Consider the following 10,558-nt stretch of genomic DNA (forward strand, 5'->3'; position numbering starts at 1 on the left):
ACACAGAAATACTGCACAAAAAAGATCTTCATGACCCAGATAATCAGGATGGTGTGATCACTCACCTAGAGCCAGACATCCTGGAATGTGAAGTCAAATGGGCCTTAGAAAGCATCACTACGAACAAAGCTAGTGGAGATGATGGAATTCCAGTTGAGCTATTTCAAATCCTGAAAGATGATGCTGTGAAAGTGTTGCACTCGATTTGCCAGCAAATCTGGAAAACTCAGCTGTGGCCACAGGACTGGAAAAGGTCAGTATTCATTCCAGTCCCAAAGAAAAGCAATGCCAAAGAATGCTCAAACTACTGCACAATTGCACTCATCTCACATGCTAGTAAAGTAACGCTCAAAATTCTCCAAGCCAGGCTTCAGCAATACGTGAACCGTGAACTTCCAGATGTTCAAGCTGGTTTTAGAAAAGGCAGAGGAACCAGAGATCAAATTGCCAACATCCGCTGGATCATCAAAAAAGCAAGAGAGTTCCAGAAACACATCTATTTCTGCTTTATTGACTATGCCAAAGCCTTTGACTGTGTGGATCACAATAAACTGTGGAAAATTCTGAAAGAGATGGGAATACCAGACCACCTGACCTGCCTCTTGAGAAACCTGTATGCAGGTCAGGAAGCAACAGTTAGAACTGGACATGGAACAACAGACTGGTTCCAAATAGGAAAAGGAGTACGTCAAGGCTGTATATTGTCACCCTGCTTATTTAACTTATATGCAGAATACATCATGAGAAACTCTGGGCTGGAGGAAGCACAAGCTGGAATCAAGATTGCCGGGAGAAATATCAATAACCTCAGATATGCAGATGACACCACCCTTATGGCAGAAAGTGAAGAAGAACTAAAGAGCCTCTTGATGAAAGTGAAAGAGGAGAGTGAAAAAGTTGGCTTAAAGCTCAACGTTCAGAAAACTAAGATCATGGCATCTGGTCCCATCACTTCATGGCAAATAGATGGGGAAACAGTGGAAACAGTGTCAGACTTTATTTTTTGGGGCCCCAAAATCACTGCTGATGGTGATTGCAGCCATGAAATTAAAAGACGCTTACTCCTTGGAAGAAAGGTTATGACCAACCTAGATAGCATATTTAAAAGCAGAGACATTACTTTGCCAACAAAAGTCCGTCTAGTCAAGGCTATGGTTTTTCCAGTGCTCATGTATGGATGTGTGAGTTGGACGGTGAAGAAAGCTGAGTGCCGAAGAATTGATGCTTTTGAACTGTGGTGTTGGAGAAGACTCTTGAGAGTCCCTTAGACTGCAAGAAGATCCAACCAGTCCATCCTAAAGGAGATCAGCCCTGGGTGTTCATTGGAAGGACTGATGTTGAAGCTGAAGCTCCAATTCTTTGGCCACCTCATGCGAAGAGTTGACTCATTGGAAAAGACCCTAATGCTGGGAAGGATTGGGGGCAGGAGGAGAAGGGGACGACAGAGGATGAGATGGCTGGATGGCATCACCGACTCGATGGACATGGGTTTGGGTAAACTCCGGGAGTTGGTGATGGACAGGGAGGCCTGGCGTGCTGCGATTCATGGGGTCGCAAAGAGTCGGACATGACTGAGCGACTGAACTGAACTGAACTGTACAGTAGTTTGAACTTTTGCATTGCTTTTCTTTGGGGTTGGAATGAAAACCTAACTTTTCCAGTCCTGTGGCCACTGCTAAGTTTTCCAAATTTGCTGGCAAATTAAGTGGAGCACTTTAACAGCATCATCTTTTAGGATTTGAAATAGCTCAGCTGCAATTCCATCACCGCTATTAACTTTGTTCTAAATAATGCTTCCTAAGGTCCACTTGACTTTACACTCCAGGATATATGGTTCTAGGTGAGTGACCACACCATCGTGGTTATCTGGGTCATTAAGACCTTTTTTGTATAGTTCTTCTGGGCATTCTTGCCACCTCTTCATAATCTCTTCTGCTTCTGTTAGGTCCTTGTTGTTTCTGTCCTTTATTGAGCCCATCTTTGCATGAAACATTCCCTTGGTATCTCCAATTTTCTTGAAGATCTTTAGTCTTTCCCACTCTATTGCTTTCCTCTATTTCTTTGCATTGTTCACTTAAGAAGGCTTTCTTATCTCTCCTTGCTGTTCTCTGGAACTCTGCATTCAGTTGGGTGTATCTTTCCCTTTCTCTGTTGCTGCTCTTCTTTTCTCAGTACTCAAGCACCGAGTACTTCTCTTCTTTTCACTTCTCTTTTCTCAGCTATTTGTAAGGCCTGTTCATACAACACTTTGCCTTGTTACATTTCTTTTTCTTGGGGATGGTTTTGGTCACTGCCTCCTGTACAATGTTATGCACCTCCATCCATAGTTCTTCAGGCACTCTCTACCAGATCTAATCCCTTGAATCTATTTGTCACCTCCACAGTATAATCATAAGGGATTTGATTTAGGTCATACATGAATGGTTCATGACATTATACAGGAGGCAGTGATCAAGACCATCACCAAGAAAAAGAAATGCAAAAAGGCAAAATGCTTGTCTGAGGAGGCCTTACAAATAGCTGAGAAAAGAAGAGAAGCAAAAGTCAAAGGAGAAAAGGAAAGATATACCCATTTGAATGCAGAGTTCTAAAGAATAGCAAGGAGAGATAAGAAAGCCTTCCTCAGTAATCAGTGCAAAGAAATAGAGGGAAACAATAGAATGGGAAAGACTAGAGATCTCTTCAAGAAAAATCAAAGATACCAATGTAACATTTCCTGCAAAGATGAGTACAATAAAGGACAGAAATGGTAGGGACCTAACAGAAGCAGGAGAGATTATGAAGAGGTGGCAAGAATACACAGAAGAACTACACAAAAAAGATCTTCATGACACAGGTAACAACGATGGTGTGATCACTCATCTAGAGCCACACATCCTGGAATGTGAAGTCAAGTGGGCCTTAGAGAGCATCACTACAAACAAAGCTAGTGGAGGCGATGGAATTCCAGTTGAGCTATTTCAAATCCTAAAAGATGATTCTGTGAAAGTGCTGTGCTCAATATGGCAGCAAATTTGGAAAACTCAGCAGTGGCCACAGGACTGGAAAAGGTCAGTTTTCATTCCAATCCCAAAGCAAGGCAATGCCAAAGAATGTTCAAACTGCCGCACAATTGCACTCATCTCACACGCTAGTAAAGTAATGCTCAAAATTCTCCAAGCCAGGCTTGAACAGTACATGAAGCGTGAACTTCCAGATGTTCAAGCTGGATTTAGAAAACGCAGAGGAACCAGAGATCAAATTGCCAACATCCACTGGATCACAGAAGAAGCTAGAGAATTCCAGAAAAACATCTAGTTCTGCTTCATTGACTACTCAAAAGCTTTTGACTGTGTGGATCCCAACAAAGTGTGGAAAATTCCTCAAGAGTTGGGAATACCTGACCACCTTACCTGCTTCTTGAGAAACCTGTATGCAGGTCAAGAATCAACAGTTAGAACTGGACATGGAACAACAGACTGGTTCCAAATTGGGAAAGGAGTACGTCAATGCTGCATGTTGTCACCCTGCTTATTTAATTCCTATGCAGACTACATCATGGGAAATGCCAGGCTGGTTGAATCACAAGCTAGAGTCAAGACTTTAGAGAGAAATATCAATAACCTCAGATATACAAATGATACAACTTTAATGGCAGAAGTTCAGTTCAGTTCAGTTGCTCAGTCGTTTCTGACTCTTTGCGACCCCATGAACCACAGCACGCCAGGCCTCCCTGTCCATCACCAACTCCTGGAGTTTACCCAAACTCATGTCCATTGAGTCGATGATGCCATCCAACCATATCATCCTCTGTCGTCCCCTTCTCCTCCTGCCCTCAATCTTTCCCAGCATCAGGGTCTTTTCAAATGAGTCAGCTCTTCGCATCAGGTGGACGAAGTATTGGAGTTTCAGATTCAACATCAGTCCTTCCAATGAACACCCAGGACTGATCTCCTTTAGGATGGACTGGTTGGATCTCCTTGCAGTCCAAGGGACTCTCAAGAGTCTTCTCCAACACCACAGTTCGAAAGCATCAATTCTTCGGCACTCAGCTTTCTTTATAGTCCAACTCTCACATCCATACATGACTACTGGAAAAACCATAGCCTTGACTAGATGGACCTTTGTTAGTAAAGTAATGTCTCTGCTTTTTAATATGCTGTCTAGGTTGGTCATAACTTTCCTTCCAAGGAGTAAGCGTCTTTTAATTTCATGGCTGCAATCACCATCTGCAGTGATTTTGGAGCCCAGAAAAATTAAGTCTCTCATAGGACTTTAATTGCAGAAAGTGAAGAGGAATTAAAGAGCCTCTTGAAGAAGGTGAAAGAGGAGAGTGAAAAAACTTGTTTGAAACTCAACATTCAAAGAATAAAGATCATGGCATCCAGTCTCAACACTTCATGGCTAATAGATGGGGAAACAATGGAAACAGTGACAGACTTTATTTTCTTGGGCTCCAAAATCACTGTAGATGGTGACTGTAGCCATGAAATTAAAAGATGCTTGCTCCTTGGAAGAAAAACAATGACAAAACTAGGCAGCATATTAAAAAGCAGTGACATTACTTTGTCTACAAAAGTCTGTATAGTCAAAGCTCTGGTTTTTCCAGTAGTCATGTACGAATATGAGAGCTGGACAATAAAAAAGGCTGAGCGCCGAAGAACTGATACCTTCAAACTGTGATGTTGGAGAAGACTCTTGAGAGTCCCTTGAACTGCAAGGAGATCAAACCAGTCATTCCTAAAGGAAATCACCCTGAATATTCACTGGAAGGACTGATGCTGAAGCTGAAGCTCCAATACTTTGGCCATCTGATGCAAATAGCTGACTCATTGGAAAAGACCCTGATGCTGGAAAAGATTGAAGGCAGGAAAAGAAGGGGACAACAGAGGATGAAATGGCTGGATGGCATCACAGACTCAATGGACGTGAATTTGAGCAAACTCCAGGAGATAGTGAAGGACAGTGAAGCCTGACATGCTGTAGTCCATGGGGTCGCAAGTGTTGGACATGACTGAGAGACTGAGTAACAGCAACTATGCGTCAGGCACTGGTCTATGAGATTTATATCTGTATATTCATTAAACACTCACAACTCACTTAGTAGGTAGATGTGACCTGTGTCATTTAAGACCTCGTGGGTTTTCACAACTCTGTTACTTATTGTATAAACTTAAACGTCCTATGCCTCAGTTTCTTCATCTGAAAATAGAAGGTACTTCATAGGGTTGTAGTAAGAATTTTGAAAAGGGTAATCCACATAAAGTATACTGATATCAGTGTTGAGCACATACTAGGTACTGAAAAAATTAGTCTTTATTATTCCCATTTTATAGTTGAAATCAAGGCTCAGGGATCCTATGACAGGATCTAAGTTTACAGATGTAGTGAGTGTGTCGCACTGACATAATCTAGCTCTCAAGTTTGCACTCTACCACATGGCTCAAGCCTCCAGTGCCTGCCTGTAAGAAGCCCAGGATCTAGATGTGCGGGTTGCAGATAGCCTGACTCAGCCAGCCTCCCAGGGCTGCATTTACTGAGTCCTCAGTCTCCAGACATCTCTGTGTCCCATGTGTGCTGTGCATACCCCCCAAGTCCCACTCCAGAAACAAGGCCCTACTCTTCACACCCTCACAATTTATCCCACAAGGCCATCTGGAAGGTGGGTGGTGATGGTAGGGGGAGGCGCCACTAAAAGATAAAATTTGAATATTAAATATCCTTCTTCATAAAAGTCCAGCAACCATTTCCATCCTAGGAGCTTTCAGAGTCTAGACAGGTTGCTTCTTTCTTCTGATTGCATTTCTCTGCTCTCGTTCCCTCCTCCCACTTTCAGGCCTCAAGTTTCTCCTTATTTCCTTCCTGAGGCCTTTCTAGGCCTCCAGGCTGTGGTCAGCAAGTGGGCAGTGCCCAAGGCGGCCAATACTGGATTTGGCCATGCGGAGACCCTCATCTTCCTGGAGGGGTGCTGTGGCCGGATTTTAATCCAGTACATGTGGCCTGAGAGCATCTTGTGGTTCTGGGTTGGAGGATTCAGGCCCCTGGCTCCAGGGCCCAGCCTTATTCCAGTGAGTGTCCAAGAAAGGAAGGATGAATTTAGTGAGCTGCTCGCCCTTCCCTACCGGCTGCTCGCCCCACCTCCTGGTGAGTCAGCACTGCAGCCAGGCCTCTGAGCCTTTCCTGTTAGCTCCTCGGGCTCAGGCTCCGGAAGAACAGCAGGATGTGAGCTGTTCCCAGGCCGTTTTTGGACTTGGCAGAGCGAAAGGTTTTGGCAGACTGTCCCAAGAGGCTGGACCCATTGCTCATTTCTGCACACCTCACAGCCAGTCCCCACCTCTCACCCTGAGGATGGGAGAATCCCATCCCAGGAGATGTGTAACGGATGCCTGTGGATGGGTGGGTACACTGTGTATGTCAGTTCTTGAACAGAGAGGGCTGGGTCAGAGAAGGTCTGAAGATGAACCTGGAGCCAGAGGGCCTGGGTGTAAATCCTGGGTACACTATCCTGACTCCCTGCCTCAGTTGCTTCATTTGTGAAAAAAACGGAGATAATAAAGAGTTCCTCCTGGGACTTCTCTGGTGGTCCAGCGGCTAAGACCCTGGGCTCCTGCTGAAGGGGGACTGGGTTTGCTCCCTGATCAAGGAACTAGATCCCACATGCCACAGCGAAGATTGAAGATCCTGTGTGCTGCAAGTAAGACCTGGTGCAGCCAAACACATAAATTAATTAAAAAAAAAAGAGTCCCTCCCTCCAAGATCACAAAGAGTGAATGCATTTATATCTGTCTGTAAAGACTTCAGAGGAGTGCCTGACACATAAAAATCTCTAAATCAGTGTTTGTTTCATTAAAAACACACACACACATAAATTCAGTAAACATTTACTGAGGGTCCGCCATGTGCCAGGTCCAGGTCAGGCTTTGGTGACCCAGCAGGGAGTGAGGCAAGAGGAAGGAGGACGCAGCGGCTCCCAGAGAAAGGACATCTGGCCTCTCTCCTAGAGAGAGTGATTCAGTGGTGCGGGCTGGAATCTGGAATCTCTTAGGAAATGGCCCCAAGAGCCAAGTCTAAACTTCACTGAATAGATGGGAAAGCCAAGGCTTGGGGAGGGACTGGTTGTCACCCAAGGTCTTACAGCTGGAGAATAATAACAACAAGCACTGAAAGGTATGAAGCCTCCTTAATGTGCCAGACGCATAGTTGTTTCATTATGTCTTGTCATTGTCCCCGATTCATTAGTGAGGAACTGAGCACAGAGAAGTTCAGTAATTTGCTCAAGGTCCCACTGCTAGGAAACAGTAGAGCCAGGACAGAGACCCAGACAGTCTGGTTGAGCAAAAAGGAAAATGAGACGGATAATCAACTGTCTTTCACTGAGTGCCCACAACACATACTGCAAAACACACCATCTTTCATCTTCACACCTCCAGATCAGGTAGGTATCATGACTGTCCCCACTTTACAGATGAAGAAACTGAGGCCCAAGGTGATTAAGTGATCAAGTTCTCATATCCAGGCAGTGGCAGAGCTGGGGTTTCTAGAAATGAGGCCCTCTGGCTACCCCAGACCTCCCAATTCCCAGAAGCTTTCCCTAGCCTGGCTGGAGCCCATGCTGTCCTCTTCCACCCCTTCTGCGCCCAGGGAAGTGCATGCAGAGACTGCAGAAGCCATTGACCCATGGTCTGGACAAATTAGCATTATGAGCAGAATCCTCCTGCCAAGCAGAGAGAGCCCTAAAATGCAGCCAGAGCCACGTGGACACTGTCCCGGCCCAGCCACGGCCCCACTCCCTCCAGCCTGGTCTAGGATTCTCTGGGAAGACTGGACTTTACCAGACTCAGAACACACCAGAGGTAACAGCAGTGCTCAGCTCTGCTAGTCCTCTGCACACATTATGTGAAGGTTGAACTTCACAACAACCTTAAAAAGAAGGTTCTAATACTGTCCTCATTTTGCGAGGGGCAGGACTGCTCTGGCGACTGACTGTGAGTTCCAATCCCAGTTCTACCACCTCTGAGTCATGGCTTCAGGCAGCACTTAACCTCTCTGGACCTCTATTGCCTCATCTATTATGAGGATAATATTAGTGCCTCCATCCCAGAGGGTGGACAGAAGAATGAGGCGCACTGGCACCAGTAAAGCACTTAGAACAATGCTCAGAGTGTAATAAACACTATGTGCTTGCCACTTTAAGGAAACTGAGGCTCAGGGAAGTTCTGACTTGCCCTATAAACATGTGTGCCATGTGGAAGAGCTGGGACTTGGACTCAAATCTGTTCAATTTCAAAGCAGCCCTCATCTCATATATTAAGAGCTTTGAGCTCCTTGATGGATGAGCAGGATTTATAGATCGAGGGGAGACTTTTTTTATTATTATTATTAATTTGACTGTGCCAGATCTTAGTCGCAGCAGATGAGCTCATACTGATGGCACGCGGAATCTAGTTCCTTGACCACGGATCAAACCCATGTCCCCTGCTTTGGGATCATGGAGTCTTAACCACTGAACCAGCAGGACAGGCTGAGACAGACATTTTAAGCTGAGGAAAGAGCACCTGCACAGAGGTGGAAACGGGCTGCAGAGTTGCCTAGTAGTGGTGCCAGAGTCAGGGCCCATCCCCACAATGCCAACCCCAAGCTGGGAGCCACCCAGTCTGACGGCAATTCAGATCATCTCACAAGCATTTCTGAGTCCCTACGATGTGCCAGACCAGGTACTGTACACTGAGAAAAGAAAGAGAAACCCCAGTCATTGCCCTCGAGAAGCTCGATAATCTAGTGAAGGAAATGGATTCACCCACAAACCACTGTGATCCAGCCAAATAATGGTTCTATAGTGACCAGGGGCAAAGAGCAAATTCTCCCCGGGGAGGAGCTGGCAGAGGCTCTATGGAGGAACTGGGCATTTGAACTGGACCTTTAAGAGCTGAGCAAATGCAAAAGGGAAAAGTGAGTTCACCATAGGCAGAGAGCCCAGTAGAGTCATAGGGTACATGGGGTGTTTGGGAGAGCAGCAAGTTTATCCAGAGGAAGGCAGACAAGACTGCAGATGCAGTGTCCCACCGGACTAGGGAGGGTCGCTGAATCGGTCAGAACTCCTGGGTTGCAAGACAGAAGACACAATCCCAAGAGGTTTAAATGAGACGGAAATTTGCCCCCGCCAAAAATGAAAATTTCATTTTCTCTCCTTCAGGAAGAGCTGGATCTAGGGATTGAAATGCTGCCATGAGGACTCAGTCTCCATCTTTCTGCTTCTCCCCGTGTTCGTGTTGCCTTCCCTCTGGAGCAGTTCCTCTACAAATGAAGGCAGCTCCAGGCTGATCCCATCCCAATTTCCAGCCCAGTGGAAGGAAAAAAATTAACTTCTCCCAGTGTTTAAACACAGGTCTTGCAGTTGATGCTCCCTGGACTGGTTTGGGTCACATGACTACGCCTGAACCAATCACTGTTTGGGGGCAAGGCTGAAATACTCTGATTGGGCAGGTTGGGGTCACCTGCCTTTCCCTAGGCCAATGGCAGCCCAATCCTGTACTCTTGCCTGGAAAAATCCCATGGACGGAAGAGCCTGGCAGGCTACAGTCCATGGGGTCGCTAAGAGTCGGACACGACTGAGCGACTTCACTTTTACTTTTCACTTTCATGCATTGGAGAAGGAAATGGCAACCCACTCCAGTGTTCTTGCCTGGAGAATCCCAGGGATGGGGGAGGCTGGTGGGCTGCCGTCTATGGGGTCGCACAGAGCCGGACAGGACTGAAGCGACTTAGAAGCTTCTCTGTCCTCAGGATTCTCCAGGCAAGAATATTGGAGTGGGTTGCCATTTCCTTCTCCCTCCCTAGGCCTGAGCCCCATCCAAATGGCATGGACAGAGTGAGGGTGGGATGGCTTCCCTGGAATAAAGGAATTTAGAGATAATAAGGAAAAGGAATGGGTACTGGCCGGGCGAAGTTGACAGTCCAGACTTTGAGGTCATGGTCCTTTGGGCAGTAGGGAGCCAGTGAAGGCTTTAATTTGGGGATTGAGTGGCTTAAATTAGATTTAGGCACTAGGAGTGGAGAAGGGGGCAGCTAACAGGGACAGAGCGCCGAAGAACTGATGCTTTTGAGCTGCGGTGTTGGAGAAGACTCTTGAGAGTCCCTTAGACAGCAAGGAGATCCAACCAGTCCATCCTAAAGGAGATCAGCCCTGGGTGTTCATTGGAAGGACTGATGTTGAATCTGAAACTCCAATACTTTGGCCACCTGATGAGAAGAACTGACTCATTTGAAAAGACCCCGATACTGGGAAAGATTGAGGGCAGGAGGCGAAGGGCACGACAGAGAATGAGATGGTTGAATGGCATCACCGACTCAATGGACATGAGTTTGGGTAAACTCCGGGAGTTGGTGGTGGACAGGGAGGCCTGGTGCGCTGCAGACCATGGGGTCGCAAAGAGTCAGACACGACTGAGCGGCTGAACTGAACTGAACTGAACAGGGACAGAGATACTTGTAGGAAGATGCAAGTTCCTTTAAGAGCTCCTGGAGGCCTGGGGCAGAAGGCATGGGGACAAAGGGGAGGGGCAAAAGGTGCCTGGCTGGG

The sequence above is a fragment of the Giraffa tippelskirchi genome, chromosome 3 (assembly GCF_054371585.1).
Source record: "Giraffa tippelskirchi isolate mGirTip1 chromosome 3, T2T-mGirTip1v1.2.pri, whole genome shotgun sequence".
NCBI classification, from domain to species: domain Eukaryota; kingdom Metazoa; phylum Chordata; class Mammalia; order Artiodactyla; family Giraffidae; genus Giraffa; species Giraffa tippelskirchi.